The sequence below is a fragment of the Phascolarctos cinereus genome, unplaced genomic scaffold, assembly GCF_003287225.1.
Source record: "Phascolarctos cinereus isolate Bilbo 61053 unplaced genomic scaffold, phaCin_HiC Scaffold_3;HRSCAF=262, whole genome shotgun sequence".
Lineage (NCBI taxonomy): Eukaryota > Metazoa > Chordata > Mammalia > Diprotodontia > Phascolarctidae > Phascolarctos > Phascolarctos cinereus.
In genome coordinates this window covers 22,598,252-22,617,032 of record NW_027555736.1, presented here as the reverse complement: position 1 = coordinate 22,617,032, position 18,781 = coordinate 22,598,252, and the positions used below count along the sequence as shown (strand labels likewise).

The 18,781-nt window shown below is 37.3% G+C and overlaps 1 protein-coding gene across 1 annotated transcript in view; it reads left to right on the top strand.

The window, feature by feature from the left end:
* Nucleotides 1-18,781, top strand: part of RHOBTB1 (Rho related BTB domain containing 1) — a 197,479-nt gene that overhangs the window by 19,623 nt on the left and 159,075 nt on the right. The window lies entirely within an intron of this gene.

Below are 18,781 nucleotides of genomic sequence, written 5' to 3'. Positions count from 1 at the left end.
ATTTACTGTATTAGGAATTAAAATATCTTAGTTTTATTATAAAAATAGTTTTGACTTCACAGATCTCTTGAAAGGGCTGGAGAGTCTGTGAACCACACTTTGAAAATCACTGGATGAAATATTTATGGTCCCTTTAAGATCTGAAGTTCTGAGAGTGCATGGAATGTTTACAATGTGCAATCATAACTTCCTCAAAAGTTTTTTACAATTGGTAATAAAGTGTTCTTTTCATCGGCAAACTCAGATTCATTTTTCCAGTTCACATAGCCAAATAATTAAAACAGGCTATCTTTCTGAGTGATTCGGTTGGAATTAGTTATAAGGCTGGATTATAGAACGTTTAAAAGAGAAAAGGTAGTTCTATTACTTAGAGTTACACAGTAGCTTAAACCACTAACTGTGTTGGCTTTAAGTAGTAGTCTTTAGGGGGCCCACTATAATGTATCAAGCATCATATAAAGTTTCTGCAGAATTGTTTTATGCAAATGGACTTCTTTTTGAAGTTCTTGAAGGAGCTTAAAAGTCATCTCTTCTCATACTCAATTTAGAGATTCACTTTGCTAACTTTGCTTATGTCGTTTGTATGGGAAGGAAAGGTATTGCTGAGCCCTTGTCCCTCAGCCCCAGCTTATTGCTGAACTGTTCCAGGTTGCAAATCAGCAGGTGATGAATTACTGACATTTCCTTGTGTGAGCACGTGTAAGCTAAGAGATAGATGCCAGTACCTACACTGAGGAAGAGCAATTTTCAGCCTTAATCAATGGGGCTCTTATTTACGTGTCTTTTACCGAAGGTAATTTTTTTTTTTAGTTATTACTTTTTAACTAAACATTCCTCCGTGATGTATGAGGCAGTTTAAATTTCTCTTGAATTCCTGAATGTGGAGCCAAACTCACATATGTGTAGTAAATACTAAATGAAAGCCATTTGCAAGCATATTAAAGACAGCAGGCGCTCATTGAAAACATCCCATCTATAATACAAGGACGTAAGAATGCTTCTCAATGAAACACATGGCTTGCAACAAACACAGCTTTCAAATGGCTCAAATACCCTGACAGTCCTTCTTGAATTAAAGTTTTTAAAAATATTTTCCTGTCTGCAATTTGACTTGTTAGGATAAAATCTTTTATTGTTAATTTTCCTTTTATTATCCAGTAGAGAGCGTGCTGTACTTGGGGTCAGAGGTTCAAGTTTGAATGCTTGTGCTAGTACTGTGTGATAATGGGTAAGCTACTGAACCTCTCCTAGCCTCAGTTTCCTAATCTGTAAAAGGGAGATTAGAAACACAGGCAGACCCTGGAGATACCACAAGTTCAATTCCAGACCACCGTAATAAAGTGAATATTGCAATAAAGCAAGTCATATGAATGTTTTGATTTCCCAATGCGCGTAAAAGTTATATTTACACTATACTGTAGTATATTAAGTGTACAATAGTATTATGTCTAAAAAAGTATGTACCTTAATTTAAAAATAGTTTATTGCTAAAAAATAATAATAAAAAGCCAGACCTCATCTGAGCCTTCAGCAAGTCATAATTGTTTTGCTAGTGGAGAGTTGTACCTCGGTGTTGACAGCTGCTGACTGCTCAGGGTGGTGGTTGCTGAAGGTTGGGGGGCTGTAGCAATTTCTTAAAATAAAGCAATAATGAAGTTTGTCCCTGGCAATTGAGTCTTTCTTTCAAGAAATATTTCTCTGCAGCATGTGAAGGTATTTGATAGCATTTTACTCATAATAGAACTTCTTTCAGAATTGGAGTCAGTCCTCTCAAACCCTGATGGTGCTTTATCAATGAAGTTTGTGTAATGCTCTTCCAAATTGTTGTGGCTTGGGGAGTAGGGATGCCTGAGGAAAGGGAGAGAAGCAGTCAATCAGAACACACACACTTATCAATTAAGTTCACCATCTTATATGGCATGGTTTGTGGCGCACCTCCCCCCCAAAAAAATTACAAGTCACATCAAAGATCACTGATCCCAGATCACCATAACAGACATAGCAACTATGAAAAAGTTTGAAATATTTTGAGAATTGCCAAATTATGACTCGGAGACATGAGGTGAGCACGTGCTGTTGGAAAAATGGTACCGATGGACTTGCTCGATGTAGGGTTACCACAACCTTCAGTTTGCACAACCAAAACAATGCCCTATCCAAGCAAAAGCACAATAAACTGAGGTCTGCCTGTACACACCTCTAAGAAAGCACTTTATAAACCTAAGAAATTAAAAAATACTTAATAAATGTGAGTCCTTCCTGGTATTGCCCAATGACTGTTTTCTCTGGAAAGTGAGGCTGCTTACGATGGAATTGCTTTTAATTCAAAGGTCATTCTTGACTACTGCCTTGGGAAAGTTGACTTGTCAGTCACAGTCAACTGGAAAGCCAAGCTCTTAGGAGATCCATGGTGTTAGAAAGGCACTGTCTTCAGATTACATGAAGATGACCAAAGGACTGTCTTGTGGAAGAAGGACTACACTGGCCCTGCTTGGGCCCAAGGGCAGAACCAGGAACCCAGAGTGGACCTGGAAGGGAAGTCTTCAGCTAGAGTTAAAGAGGAACTCCCTAGCAATTGAAGCCATTCTAGATGGAGTGGGCTGCCTAGCGATTCCTCCCCCACCCCACCTTCTGCAGGGGGTATGTTGTAGAGGGATTCTCATGTAGATATAGGCTGAACTAGAAGGTCTTGTTCTCTGATTCTGTTTCTCTACTTGAATCCTTGGCTGACAGTGATATAAAGAACTGCATTTTCAGCAAGAGAGTTTCAAAGATGTTCCAAAGGGGGAAAGGAAAATGAATAAGCATTTATTAAGCACTTACTATGTTACACCAAGTACTTTTTACAATTATTATCTCATTTCATCCTCACAACAACCCTGGGAGGTGGGTGCTATTGTTATGCCCATTTTGCAGTTCAGTAAACTGAGAGAAACAGAAATTAAGTGACTTGCCCACACAGCTAGTAAGTGTCTAAAACAGGATTTGAACTCTGGTCTTGCTGACCCCAGGCTCAGCACCTTAATCACTGCTCTACTAGAAGCCTCACATTGGACCATGCCCCCTCTCCCACACACAGATTCAAGATGAAGTCTATAAAATTCCAAATGGTAGAGACTTCTCCATCCAATTACAAAGTCATCTCATGGAGCTTAGAAGAGGCTCTATCAAGAATTGGCATGGCACTGGAAATAGAGAGCTAGCCTTGGAGTCAGGAAGACTTGAGGTTAAATATTGCCTCACATTCTTACTAAGTGTGTGACCCTGGGCAAGTCACTTAACCCCTGTGTCCCTCAGTTGTCTCATCTGTCAAATGGGGATATTAATGCCACTTGCCTCCCAGAAATGTTGTAAAGAATAAATGAGATATAAGTTAATAAGTGTTACAATATTTTGATAACCTTAAGGCACAATATAAATGCTATCATTATCATTAGCAGAGCAGATTCTGAACTGCTTTTTTGGTCATGCATTTCTGAGTAAAAAACAAAAAGCACACATCCTTCATATATGCACATTTTATCATTTATAAAATATACGTGTGTGTTACTATGCTAGTAATTATGTACATTATAAAACTTACACACAAATATGAATTTAAAAGGCTGAGGTAGATAATCTAGCACTTGGAAAATATTTTATCTTTTGGCACAAAAAGCCTTTTTGCTCTCAGCAAAGTAGCATAATTAATAATGATATTCTTAGTGACAGCAATGTGACGGAATATGCATCATTATTTTTTAAAAATCTGGTATGACACTATGATACAGTGATTCAGATATCTGTTTCTAAATTCATTTTATTTCAGAACTTGGATTTAATGCTTCTTGTAGATGAAAGTGATAACCTCACAAAGAAACATGGATCAAAATGGAAGAAATGCATCAATGACTGAGCTCACAAAATCATTACACCCATTTTTTATTCCCATTCACCAATGACCCACAGTTTTTGTTGAAATTCAGCTAGTCAGTTTCCATTTTCCTTAGTGCCAGTTAAAGGTTTTTGCAAACAATTGGAAGGTGTCACATTTTATAGTTTTAACAAATGAGTTCAAAGCCCACTTCATCTGGAAGACTTTTAAGGAGGTTAGATATTACCATTCCCTCTCCCTGTATGGGGGCAGCTAAGTGGTGCTGCAGTGGATAGAGTGCTGGCCCTGGAGTGAGTCAGGAGGACTCCTCTTCCTGAGTTCAAATCTAGCTTCAGACACTTTCTAGCAGTGTGATCCTGGACAAGTCACTTAATCCTGTTTGCCTCAGTTTTCTCATCTGTCAAATGAGCTGGAGAAGGAAATGACAAACCACTTCAGTGTCTTTGCCAAGAGGACCCCAAATGGGGGCATGAAGAGCCTGACAGGACTGAACAGCAACAGCATATTCATTAACATCATACTGGGGGAATCCAGTGCAACAGCTGAGGACCTCCAATGTGCACACATGACCCTGTGCCAAACTCTAGGTCTTGCACTGCACAAGGAGAAGCTCGAGCTTGGGGCAATCTCAAAACTCCTGCAGTCTGCAAACGAGAAAACTGGCTTCATTTCAGCTGCTCCTCATGATTCATTTAAATAGTGATCTATGCAAAAAGAAGCAATGTACTTCCTAGCAGGAAGCACCATTTTCCTTGCATCCAGGACCACCCTGAGGAGCCATTTCCTTTCATTTAGAGTGAGCCAATGAGAAGCATCTCTATTACCATTGGAATAAATTTTTAAAGCAGAATGAAATATTAGTGTTTAGTATCATTGATTCTTAAGCTAATATTCTCCCACAATGATGTTAATTGGGCAGAATTAAATCAAACTGATGGGCTATTTTCAGGGTTTTTGAATCTAACACTTGCAACTTTTTTCACTAGTTTCTGGGACTTTGATTAAGATGATATGAATCTATTAAATAAAAGACTATGGGAAAATAAGAGCCCTGAGCAGGAAGGCCTCCCAGAGTGATTAGAAAAGGAGAGGATAGAAAATTAAAGGGAGAAAAAGCGAAACACCCTTTTTTGTGGCACCCTTGTTTGTGAATTACTATAAAGTAATTCAATGGGGTGCCAGGCATCTTACCAGGTGCCAAGAACATAGAGGCAAAAGGAAGGGGTCACTCCCCTTGGGGTGCTTCCATTCTACTTGAGAGAAACCTGGATAGATATAAATCGATACAAAATAAACACAAGATAATTTGGTTTGAGAGGAAGAAATAGTGGATAGAAAACCAGTTTCAATGCAAGAAAGATCTAGGTTCTAGTTCTGCCTTTAACACATACTGCCTCCAAGAAACTTAACTCCTCAGTCTTCTACATAATTGTAAGACTAAAATCTTTTAGAAAAGATTTCAACCTGCATTGATAGAGGGAGTTCCCTCACCTGGGAGTTCACCATGCCAGCAAAATCACTAGTCTAGTTCTTATCCTTATTACTAATTTTGAGTGAAAGGCAGCATGGAATAATAGATCAAGAATTTGTCTCAGAGCCAAGAAAACCTGGTTTCGAGTCTTGCCTCTGATACCTACTGGCTATGTGACCCTGGGCAGCTCATTTTAACTTTTCTGTGTTCTTGGTAAATCTCTAAAGTTGCTGAGAAAGTACTGACCTGTATTCATATGGGGAATTTCCTCATTGGATGCTTTCTATACTAATGAACTCAGAGTCTAGGCTGTAAAATTTCAGGCTGGGGGAGTAATATTGACTGAGGACATTAGGAAAGAAAGGCTTTGCGTACATAGTATTTGATCTGAGACTCAGAGGGAGAGAGGCCTCTGAGAAGACAGAGAAGGAGTACAACACTTCGGGGACAAGGAATCTATACACAAAGACAGGATCATAGGACCATGGATTTACAGTTGGAGGAGATCTTGGATTTGAACTCAGGTCTTCCTGACTCCAGATGCAGCATTCTATCCAATGAGCCACCAGCTACACACACACACACACACACACACACACACACACACACACACACACATAGGCTTTAGTCTATCTGACTATAAAGTGGGATCTGCTATAAAAGTCTGCTCCTGTCTTCATCAATGATGTCTGTCTCAATGAATGCATAGTCTACTTTCTTTCTCATTGCTCTTATATCTTCAAGCCTGCCATTAGTTGGAGTACTGTACCAGCCTTGGATCTCAGGAAGAATTATGTTCAAATCCCTTCTGTGACCCTAGCTATGTAACTGCGAGCAAGTCATTTTACATATTTGAGTCTCAGTTTCCTCGTCTATAAGATGGAGCTAATGATACCTTTCAGGATTGTTGTCAACTTCAAATGAGATAATGTATTTTAAATGTGCTGCCTGGTCTTCCAATGACTGTGTGTCAGTTCGAGTCATTGTTATTACTGTTCATCTCCGACAGTGCCCAGCACATTGTAAGTGCTTAACAAATGCTGGTAGACCTAATTAAAAGTACTATTTGTGAACTTTTCCAGCTTCTTGGAATTTTTTTTCCTTCTTTGCAATCTTGAAAATTTAGCTTTGACTGACTTTAAAATTGTGTTACCTTGAGACTATATTTCTTTTGTATGTATTTAGTCAAAACTAGCTACTTTTCTTAGTTTCATTTCCTTAGATACACTGTTATCACTTTCTCCCATAGTGCATTGGGTACTGAGTGCCAACACAAAGGTTTTGCTCTTGTCCGTGATGAGAACAGGTCACAATCATCCCAATGAACATTGATGTCATCAGGTCTCTCCCAGTTCGCATCGTGATGACCTGGCTCCAACCAGTCTCTGTCAGCTCTATAGAGGGCAGTTTTCTCCCCACAACTGGCTTCGGTATTTTTATGAGCTTGTGCAGTTTGTAACCCACCATCTTTCTTCGTAACCTTGCAGAGGAGTTTATGGCCTAAATCGGTGCTGCTCTCAGTCTCTTTACCAAATGAAGCTAAATGTCACCTGATTATTAGCTGACTAAGTTACTTTGGGGGATCTTTTGGTCTCCTCATTTTGTTGACATGGGTCAAATTTATCCCAGAAATGGTAATAAAATTATGTCCTTTCATTCATTTCCATTTTTTATATTGATATCCTATTCGAATAGATAGGATTGAATTTCTGTAATTGCCTACAAATCTGTCTTCTAATCTTTATACTTCCTCCTAATAGTATTGGTTTTTTTAGACCATTGCTCTTAACTAACTGCCTATTTTAATTGCACATGGAAAACTGGTTGTAAAATTACTCCTTGGTGGACATTTATTAAACACCGACTATTGTCAAGTGCTGTGCTAAGCTCTGAATGGCAGTCTGTCATTTTCTGTCCACTTAGGTGGAATCAGTGTCATCTTTTGCAATGTTTTTCAGTAGTTTCTGAATTTCTTCTTGAAAAAAATACTCAGCATCACAAAAGCGTAGAATCTGAGAGTTGAAAGAAGCCTCAGCGTCCATCTGGTCCAACCCATACACGGAAGGCATATGTAACATACACTACATATGTATTATACATTATACATATATATGTATACATATACATATATATGTATACACGCACGCTATACATATATTTATAACTATGTAACATGACAAACAAGTGGTTCTCTCACCTTTCCTCAGCAGGGGAGCCCACCACCTCTTAAGGCAGCCCATTCCTCTGTGGGGCAACTCTAATTATTAGTAAGCGTTTGCTGATGACTTCCCTTTCCTGTTGTTTTTCCTTGGCTGGGTTGAAGGAAGTAGCCAAGAGAGTGGCAGGAAGGGGTAGCAACTGACAAGAGGGTGATGGCAATAAAGCTTAAGTGACAACTTCCTGGCAGTGCTGATCACCAGCCTGGCATGGAGCCACACCTCTGCTACAACACACCCCATCAGTCATTGTTAGACATGCAAAGTTTCTGTTTGTTTATTCTAATGGTTCAAGTTACTGTTCTATAGACGAACAAACTAGTGAGAGTTTTCTTGCTAGTCCATTGACACGAGTTTGATACTGATCCATAAGTAGCCATTGAGTCCAACCCATATCCAAAAAGAATCCCCTCTATGACAACCTGGCATGTGGCCATTTAGCTTTTGCTTGAAGACTTCCATGGAACCAAGAGTATGCTGGAGCCAGCTCCAACCAGCCCACAAGAGCCAACTGTTAAATTTTCAGTATAAGCATTTACATCTGAAATCTGCCAAAGCTACAGATTAGGGCTTGAATGAGTATTTTGTTGATTGTCTGGGCTTAAGAAAGCAAGTGATGGTGAAAATAAATGTCAATAATGCAGATTAAATTTAGTAATGTGTTATGCATCCCTTTTTTTTTTTCTTTTGGAGAGCTGGTTCTTAAACATTTACCAGCACACTCCTAGAGGAAACCCACTACTTCCCAGAGCATCCCATGCCACTGTGAGAGAACTTGAATTGTTCACAATTTGCTGTGGATCCAATTTAAATCTGCCTCTCTGAAACTCTACCCTTCCTTCCCCCCCACAATTACTCTGAGTTCTGGACACTGGGGAATAGGAACAGAATCTTCTAATATTAATCCCTCTTCTATAAAATGACCTTTCAGATACTTGAAGATTGATACCATGATCTCCAACCAAGTCTTTTTTTCTAGGTTAAATACTCCTAGTTCCTCCTACTAATCTCTATATGACATCATCTCAGGTCTTTCACCATTGCCCTCCTTTGGTTATTCTGGATTATCAGTGCTCATCTTCTTAAACAAATCACCCCAACTTCTCTTCTAATTACATCATCACTCCAGTCAACCTCTGATTCCTAAATTAAGACGTTTTCTCCCTGGCGGGCAGCTAGGTGGCACTGTAGTGCATAGAGCAATAGGCTTGGAATTAGGAAGGCTCATCTTCCTGATTTCAAATCTGGCCTCAGATACTTACTAGCTGTGTGACCCTGGGTAAGTCACTTCACCCTGTTTGCCAAAGTTCTTCATCTATAAAATGAACTAGAGAAGGATGGCCAACCACTGCAGTACCTTTGCCAAGAAAACCCCAAATGGGGTCACAGACAGTTGGACATGACTGAAATGACTGAATGACAACGACAACCATTTGTCCCCTGGAAGAAGTGTTTGTTTAGGGGCAGCTAGGTGGCACAGTGGATAGTGCACTGGCCCTGGAGTCAGGAGGACTTAAGTTCAAATCCAGCCTCAGATACTTGATACCTACTAGCTGTGTGACCCTGGGCCACTCACTTAACCTCATTGCCTAGCCAAAAAAAAAAGTGTGTTTGATTATCCAAAAGCTCCTTCAATGTAAGAATGGGATAGTGCCTCTTACACACAGGCAAGGGCCTATCAGTCTGCTAGCTCTCAGGGCCATATCCAAGATCCTTGCCTTTTGAAAGTCCACTCCTTTTTTTTTTTAAGGCAATTGGGGTTAAGTGACTTGCCCAGGGTCACACAGCCAGTAAGAGTCAAGTGTTTGGTTGGAGGCCGCATTTGAACTCAGGTCCTCCTGACTTCAGGGCCAGTGCTCTATCCACTGTGCCACCTAGCTCCCCCTTGAAAGACCATTCTTCAAGCTTCAGTGTGGTACCTCTCATTCTTATGGAATGTACTTACTGGTTCTGTGGCATCTGGGGTTCCAGGCAGGCTAGGCTAGTTAGTGGTATATCAACTTCCAACCCAAGCAATGTTGGTTTTCACCGTCTCTTTTAGACTGTGCTTTTATTGAATGGGATGACTCTGTGGTAGAAACTTCCTGATCATAAGCCCTAGGAAAAGGGAAGGCTGGAGGATTTCAGACTCATCAATCTTCCACAGAAGGAACTGGCAGATGGGGCCCACTGAGCTATACGTCTTCTGTTACACACAAGAGCCAATCTAGCAAAACTACCATTCATAACCAAATGGCAAATGTGGCCTTCAACCAGATGGTTTCACATCTCTCAGGGGGACCATGCCAGGCAACTGATGAACCATATTGTCTGTGACTTGGCAAGCGATCAGAGTGACATTTTGCCTGTGATCAGGAGTACAAATATTCCTCTCTGTGCTCTGTGGAGAAAATTCATGATGTGAGCAACAGCGTCAGCCGTGAAAGTTCCAGTCCAACTAGGAATATGACCAATAATACCCCTCCAGTAAATTGCTTAGTGGGGATGGGTACAACATAGTCAGGAATATGAGTTTGCTGGTTGTGGCAGCAGTCGAAGATTAGCTGGAGTTTCTAAGGTACATTCAGGATAATTACATCTAGCACTGTGCCAATTCGGGGGGCTCCAGATTTTGTCCACAAGGACATGGGTTTGTTTCCAATGACAAAGATTGCTAATGTTGCACCTACTGTCCTAGAGCTTTTCCGAAATATATGTCCCCTACTTGTTAGTGTTTCACAATGTCTTTTTGCTGTAGATAATTGTTAGCTGATAAATTTAGAACTGGAAGAGACCTTAGACATATTCTGGTCCAACCTCCTCATTTTACAGAAGAGGAAACTGAGGCCCAGGATGATGAAGTGACTTGTCCCAGTGCACACTAATGGTAAATAGAAAAGGCCACATTTGAGCCCAGCTTCTCTGACTCCAAATATAGCTTTCTATCTGGTGTACCATAGCTGTCCTTGTATCATGCAAACTGGCTATAGAAAGATGATAACTGCATTTCCATCAATCATGCTTTTTAAAAAAACTTGTTCCATCTTATGAGTTCTTTTAATGACTTCTAAGCTTCCTCATAAAATCAACACTCATCTTTTCAACACCATTTTGTTCTTCTGTTGATGATGTCAAACTACAAGTCATGAAGTGCTGTGGTTCCTAAAGAATTGAGGTTGAGGATTACCCAAAAAGCAATGGAAAGATGAATAGTGATCGTGAGCAGAATAGCACATGACATATGGTATAAAATCTATGGCAGATTTATTGATGAATCTTCACTGAACAGATTGTAATCTGTATCATTAGACAGAGTACCCACACTGATGAAATTACAGAAACCCATCATGTGGAATACTAGATGTTACCTGAACAACTGAGCTATTTCTGATGGCAGCGTTTCTCAGGCAGATGCTGAGGAGCTGTTTTAACCCCTTCTTTGCCCTCACTACCTCATTTTCTGTTTTTTATTTGTTTTGGAAGAAGTTTATCATCAAAAGCTACTAAAGGCCATTCCATTTGCTTCACCAAGCATGTATTTGAAGTACCCACTATATGCCAGGAACTATTCCAGGTGGTAGGATGAATGCTAGGAGTTTGAATGATAGGTTCAATCTAACCACTCAGTCTACAAAAGCAGTCTTGTCAAATACAGTGGAAATCATGCTCAATAGGTAAGGTCATCTGGATATTGAATGTCCACTTTGGGTAACAGAGTTATCATTTCTTAAATGACAGCAATTCTGGAAGGCTTTCCATTATTTTTAATTATTTTAAAGAAAAATTAAGAATCCTTTAAAGTGAATGGAAATGTATGTTTTTGGTTCTAATTAATTCATGCAATTTATATCCAATACAAAGTACTAATTATATGTGGATAATAATACTATGAAATCATAGGCTCGGTGATCATGGGAAAGTTAGTTACCGTAACTTGTTTCCTCTTGTATAAAATGAAAGGACTAAACTAAAAGCGGCCTGTTAGTTCACTTCCAGCTCTAAATCTAATGCTCTAATATGTCCTCTGACCCCATTTTCTCATCTGTAAAATGGGAATAATCATAATCATACTTTCACTACCTACCTTATACGGTGGCTGTGAGGAAAAGTCTTTGTAAACCTTGAAGTGCTATAGAAATGTGAAGATGATGATTGACAATAAATGAAAAAAGAAAGAAGAGGATAATTTGTGTTTGCGATGCTACAGAGGGAGCATGAGGTACTGGCCAGAAGACCTAGGTTCAAATCTCAATTCTGACATGGACTCACCTGTGTGACCCTAGGCAAGTTACTAAACCACTCATGCTACCAAACAATTCTCTAAAGGTATAAGTTACAGGGGAATTCCCAATTTACATCTGTGGAGGGAGTTTCTACCCAGCAAATTCCCCACAGTGATGAAATCTCAAGTATGGGATCAAAGACATGACAAGGATATGCTTACTGAAATCTAAAGCCTGCCCAGATTGAATTCTCAAAGCCAAAGCAAATCTGAACAAGAAAACCAAGTGGGTCAATATTGAAGGAAGCAGCTTCAGGAAGAACTCAATTTTTGGCATATGAAATATATTCCTCTGAAAAGTTCAGTGTTGATTCTTATGACTAGATACAATTCCTACAACTTATCAAAATGAGATAATATATCCTGGGTAGGATAATCCCAGAGTCCTGAGACCTGACCCAATGAAAAAAGGTCATTTCATCCATTCATCCATTCCACCTTTATCCCATCTTCTGTTCAACACTGTGTCCACACTATCTCAGAAAGATAGCCATTTGGTGATATTGGATCTCTCAGAGAAGGATAAGGTTTAACCTCATCTTGGATATCTCTTATTTTTTTCCTCTTGAATTGAAGATAAACCTCTAGAGAAATGATACAAGGTCTCTTGGGAAAAAAATATGATATAGGATTAGAAGGGCCAAGACTAAGGAAACATGAAGACCCTAGAGAGGGTTCTTAGAATAAAGAGCAAAACAGATTGAAGCATACTATTTGCTATTTTTTTCTTCTGTTTTGTTTTGTTTCTTCTTTCTGGTGGTTCCTCCTATTGGTTCTAATTCTTCCTTACAACATGACTAGTATGAAAATATGTTTAATAGGAATGCATATGTATAGCCTATGTCCGATTGCATACCGTCTTAGGGAGTGAGGCAAGGACGGAAGGGGAGAAAAATTTAAACTCAAAAGCTTATGGGAGTGATTGTTGATAAAATCAAAATAAATCAATAAAAAAAGAAAGCTACATAGGGACGTGAGTAAAAAGAATAAAGAGCAAAGTAAATTATTAAATATAAAGGACTAAGGATAGTTCAGTTGGGAGAAAATAAAGATATGGGTAAGCTGATTTGTTTTCAGAGTATCTGAAGGATTATGAATTCAGAACATCTGTGGGCCTTAATGTCCTCATCTGTAAGTTAGCTGAAATGAGTGCTGAGGTCTTCCAGAGCAAAAAATTATGATCCCAATAATAATCAATAGTTCATTATCTCCACTGACTAGAGAATGAAGGAAACTGGTCCAAATTATCCCCAATTTAGAAGAGATTTAGAAGAATTTTTGAAAGAAAGACTAGTAACCCATTCCAGAGTTTGGAAGCAGGAAAGATTCCAAGGCCCTGAGGTGCACCTTTACCTATGAACTTTTCAATTCAATTGTAGCAATTGGAGGGTAGAGCTATATGGAAATAGTAGAATGTAACTGTGTCTAGCATCTTTTACTCCTACAGTTTTCTAAGGATCTGAGCCCGTTTGTGGTCATGACATATTGTACCCATTAAGACAGAGACCACTCAGTAACCATACTCGATGACCAATACTCAACATAAAAGTGCAAATTACTTAACCTGTGCATGACTCAGATTTACAAGCTACTATAGGACTTTAGCCCTGCTAAATATTTTTAGAGCCAATTCAAAGTTGTTATATATCTCATGAGCAATTGTATACTAGGAAACAAACCTGGGCACTAATTAACAAGTGACCACATTCAAATTACCAACATACGTTCCATGGTGCTGAAATCCTGTTCTAGATAAAGGCCCTTAGGAGAATCATAAGATAGTTTAAGAGGATTTTTCAGTGTTAAATAACCTTTGAAGCTCTGCCTCTATAGCTCATCATGGGGGTGACAAGGATGCTGAGACAGGGCCTGTGGCACAGACACTTTGGCAAGTGCCACCAAGCTAGGAACACTTTCTTGCTCTTTTTTGGGGGAGGGGAGGTAAATAGTATTTTTTTTTTTCAATTACATGTAAAAATAGTTTTCAACGTTCATTTTTATAAGATTTCGAGTTCAATTTTTTTTTCTTTCTCCCTTCCTGCCATCCCTAATCCCATATAGGTTATACAAGTGCAATCATGTAAACATATTTCCACATTAGTTATATTGTGAAAGAAGAAACAGAACAAAAGGGAAAAGCCACAAAAAAGGCAAAATCGTCTGCTTTGATCTGTATTCAGACTCCACAGATTCTTTCTCTGGATGTGGATGGCATTTTCCATCATGAGTCTTATGGCAGTGTCTTGGATCATTGTATTGCTGAGAAGAGCTAATTCAATCAGTGTTGATCATTACACAGTGTTGCTGTTAACTGTGTACAGTGTTCTCCTAGTTTTGCACACTGCACTCAGCATCAGTTCATGTAAGTCTTTCCAGGTTTTTCTAAGAGTACTCTTCTTGTCGTTTCTTAGAAAACAATAGTATTCTATCATAATTGTATACCACAACTTGTTTAGTCATTCCTCAATTGACAGGCATCCTCTCAATTTGCAATTATTTGCCACCACAAAAAAAAGAGCTGCTATAAATATTTTTGTACATGTAGGTCCTTTTTTCCTTTTTTATGATCTTTTTGGGATACTGATCTAGTAGTGGTATTGCTGGATCAAAGGGTATGCACAATTTTATAGCCCTTTGGGCATAGTTCCAAATTGCTCTCCAGAATGGTTAGATCAGTTCACAACTCCACCAGCAATGCATTAGTGTCCCAATTTTCCCACATCTCCAGCATTTATCATTTTTTTTCTTTTCTGTCATATCAGCCAATCTGATACGTATGAGGTAGTTTCTCAGAGTTGCTTTAATTTGCATTTCTCTAATCAATAGTGATTTAGAGCATTTTTTCATGACTATAGATAGCTTTAATTTCTTTATATGAAAGCTTCTTATTCATATCCTTTGACCATTTATCAATTAGGGAATGAATTATATTCTCATAAATTTGACTCAGTTCTCTGAATATTTGAGAAATAAGGGCTTTAACAGAAACACTTGCTCTAAAACTTGTTTCCCAGCTTTTTGCTTTCCTTCTAAGCTTGGGTGTGTTGGCTTTGTGCAAAAACTTTTTACTTTAATGCAATAAAAATTATCCATTTTGCATTTCATAATGTTGTCTTATCTTTTGTTTGGTCATAAATTCTTCCCTTCTCTACAGATCTGGCAAGTGAACTATTCCTTGCTTCATAATTTGCTTATGGTATCACCCTTTATGTCTAAATCATGTACCCATTTTGACCTTAACTTGGTATACGGTGAGAGATGTTGGTTGATGCCTGCTTTCTGCCATGTTTTTCCGGTTCTCCCAGAAGACATGTTTTGCCAAATAGTGAGTTCTTATCCCAAAATCTAGACTCTTTTGGTTTATCACAGTTGATTGTTATAATCTTTTACTGCTGTGTCTTGTGTGCCTAATCTATCCTATTAATCTACCGCTCTATTTCTTAGCCAGTATCAAATAGTTTTGATGATTGCTGTTTTATAGTTTTATCTGGTATGGCTAGTCCATCTTCCTTTGCACATTTTTCATGAATTCCTTTGATATTCTTGACCTTTTGTTCTTCCAGATGAATTTTGTTATTATTATTTATTCTAGCTCTATAAAATATTTTTGGTAGTTTGATTGTTATGGCACTGAATAAGTAAATTAATTTAGGTAGAACTGTCATGTTTTATTATATTAGCTTGGTTGATTCATGAGCAATTGATATTTTTTCCAGTTGTTTAGATCTAACTTTATTGGCGTGAAAAATGTTTTATAACAGTGTTCATATAGTTCCTGGGTTTGTCTTGGCAGGCAGATTCCCAAATATTTTATATTTTTAGCAGTTACTTTAAATGGACTTTCTCTTTCTATCTCTTCTTCTTGAGATTTGTTGGTAATATAAAGAAATGCTGATGATTTATGTGGGTTTATTTTATATCCTGCAACTTTGCTAAAGTTGTTAAATGATTTCAAGTAGTTTTTTAGTTGATTTTTTGGGATTCTCTAAGTATACCATCATATCACCTGCAAAGAGTTATAGTTTTGTTTCTTCGTTGCCTAGTCTAATTCCTTCAGTTTCTTCTCTTACTGCTAAAGCTAACATTTCTAGTACAATATTGAATAATAGTGGTAATAATGGGCATCCTTGTTTCACCCCTGATCTTATTGGAAAGGCTTCTAGCTTATCCCCATTATAGATAATGCTTGCTGGCGGTTTTAGATGGATACTCTTCATAATTTTAAGGAAAGCTCCATTTATTCTTATACACTTATGTTTTTAATAGGAATGGGTGCTGTATTTTGTCAAAATCTTTTTGTGCCTCTACTAATGAAATAATTATATGATTCCTGTTGGTTTTGTTATTCATATGGTCAATTTTACTAATAGTTTTCCTAATATTGAATCAGTCCTGCATTCCTGGTATAAATCCCACCTGATCGTAGTGTATTATCCTCATGATAAATTGCTGTAATCTCTTTGCTAATGTTTTATTTAAAATTTTTGTTTCAATGTTCATTAGGGAAATTAGTTTATAATTTTTTTTCTCTGTTTTGTTTCTTCCTGGTTTAGGTATCAACACTATATTTGTGTCATTAAAGGGATTTGGTAGAACTCTTTCTATAAGAACTCTTTCTATAACAATAAGTGAATATTATTCCAAATAGTTTATACAGTATTGGAATTAATAGTTCTTTAAATATTTGGCAGAATTCACTTGTAAATCCATCTGGCCCTGGAGATTTTTTTCTTAGGAAGTTCATTAATGGCTTGTTCAATTTCTTTTTTCTGAAAGAGAGTGATTTAAATATTTTATTTCCTCTTCTGTCAATCTGGGCAGGTCATTTTTTTTTGTAAATATTCATCTATTTCACTTAGATTGTCAGATTTATTCGAATACACTTGAGCAAAATAGCTCCTAATTATTGTTTAATTTCCTCATCATTGGTGGTGAATTCCTCCTTTTCATTTTTGATTCTGGTAATTTGTTTTTTCTAAAACCAGCCTTAGTTTTATTTATTATTTCAGAGGTTTTCTTACTTTCAATTTTATTAATCTCTGCTTTGAGTTTCAAAATTTCTAATTTGTTATTTAATTAGGGATTTTTAATTTGTTCTTTTTTCTAGCTTTTTTTAATTGCATGCCCAATTAATTGATCTACTCTTTCTCTATTTTATTCATGTAAACATTTAGAGATATAAAATTTCCCTGAAGTACTGCTTTGGCTCCATCCCATAAATTTTGGTATGTTCTCTCATTATTGTCACTCTTTGATGAAATTATTGATTGTTTCTGTGATTTGTTTGACCCACTCATTCTTTAGGATTAGATTATTTAGTTTTAATTTTGAATCTATCTTTCCATGGCCTTTTATTACATGTAATTTTTGTTGCATCATTATCTGAAAAGATGCATTTAATAATTTCTGCATTTAATTGTAATGTTTCTAATGCCCTAATACCTGGTCACTTTTTCTGTAGGTGTTATATACCACTGAGAAAAAGATGTATTCCTTTCTATCCCTATTTAATTTTTTCCAGAGGTCTATCATATTTAACTTTTCTAAAATTCTATTCACCTCCTTAATGTCTTTCTTGTTTATTTTGTGGTTAGATTTATCTAGTTCTGAGAGGGGGAGACTGAGGTCCCCTGCTAGTATAGTTTTGCTATCTATTTCTTTCTGTAATTCACTTAACTTCTCTAAGAATTTGGATGCTATACCACTTGATGCATATATATATGTGTATATATATATATATATATATATATATATATATATATATATATATATATACACACATATATATATATATACATATATATATTTAAATACACACATATATGTGTGTGTGTATATATATATATATATATATATATATATATATTATATATATATTATATATATATATATATATATATATATATTTAATGTTGATATTACTTAATTATAGTACCTTTTTAGCAAGATGTGGTTTCCTTCCTTGTCTCTTTTAATTAGATCTATTTTGGCCTTTGCTTTGTCTGAAATCAGAATTGCTACCCCTGCTTTTTTTTACTTCAGCTAAAGTATAATATATTCTGCTCCAGTCTTTTATCTTTATTCTGTGTATATTTCTCTCTGCTTCAAATGTGTTTCTTGTAAACAATGTATTGTAGGGTTCTAGTTTTTAATCGGCTCTGCTATTTGCTTTCATTTTATGGGAGAGTTCATCCCATTCATAGTTATGATTACTAACTGTGCATTTCCCTCCATCATATTTTCCCCCTTCTAATACTCTTTTTCTCTCCTTTTACTCTGTCCCTCTTCACCAGTGTTTTGCTTCTGACTACCACCTCAACCAATCTCCCCTCCCTGCTATCAGTTCCCACTCCCTTTCTTTTCCCCTCTTACTTCTGACTTCCCTTTTCTTTCCCCTTTGCCCTCCTACTTCCATATAGGGTAACATAGATTTCTCTGCCCAATTGACTGTATATGTTATTCCCTCTTTGAGATAAATTCAGACAGTAAAATTCAAACAATGTTCACCCCCTCCTTTTTTCCCCCTTTATTGTAATAGGTCTTTCATGCCTCTTCCCCTTTCCTCTTCTCCTAGTACAATCCTTTTTTTCACCCCTTAATTATTTTTTTTATTATCACCTCAAAGTTAACTTATACCCACGCCCTCTGTCTAAGTATACTTCTTCTGTCTGCCCTAATAGAGATACAGTTCTTAAGAGTTGTAAATATCTTCCCATGTAGGGATGTAAACATTTTAACCTTATTGAACACTGTGTTGTTGTTGTTGTTTTCTTTCCTGTTTACCTTTTTATGTTTCTCACCCTTGAAAATCAGATTTTCTATTCTGCTCTGGCCTTTTTATCAGGAAAATTTGAAAGTTCCCTATGTCATTGAATTTCCTTCTTCTACCCTGGAAGATTATGATCAACTTTACTGGATATTTGATTCTTGGTTGTAATCCAAACTCCTTTGCCTTCCCA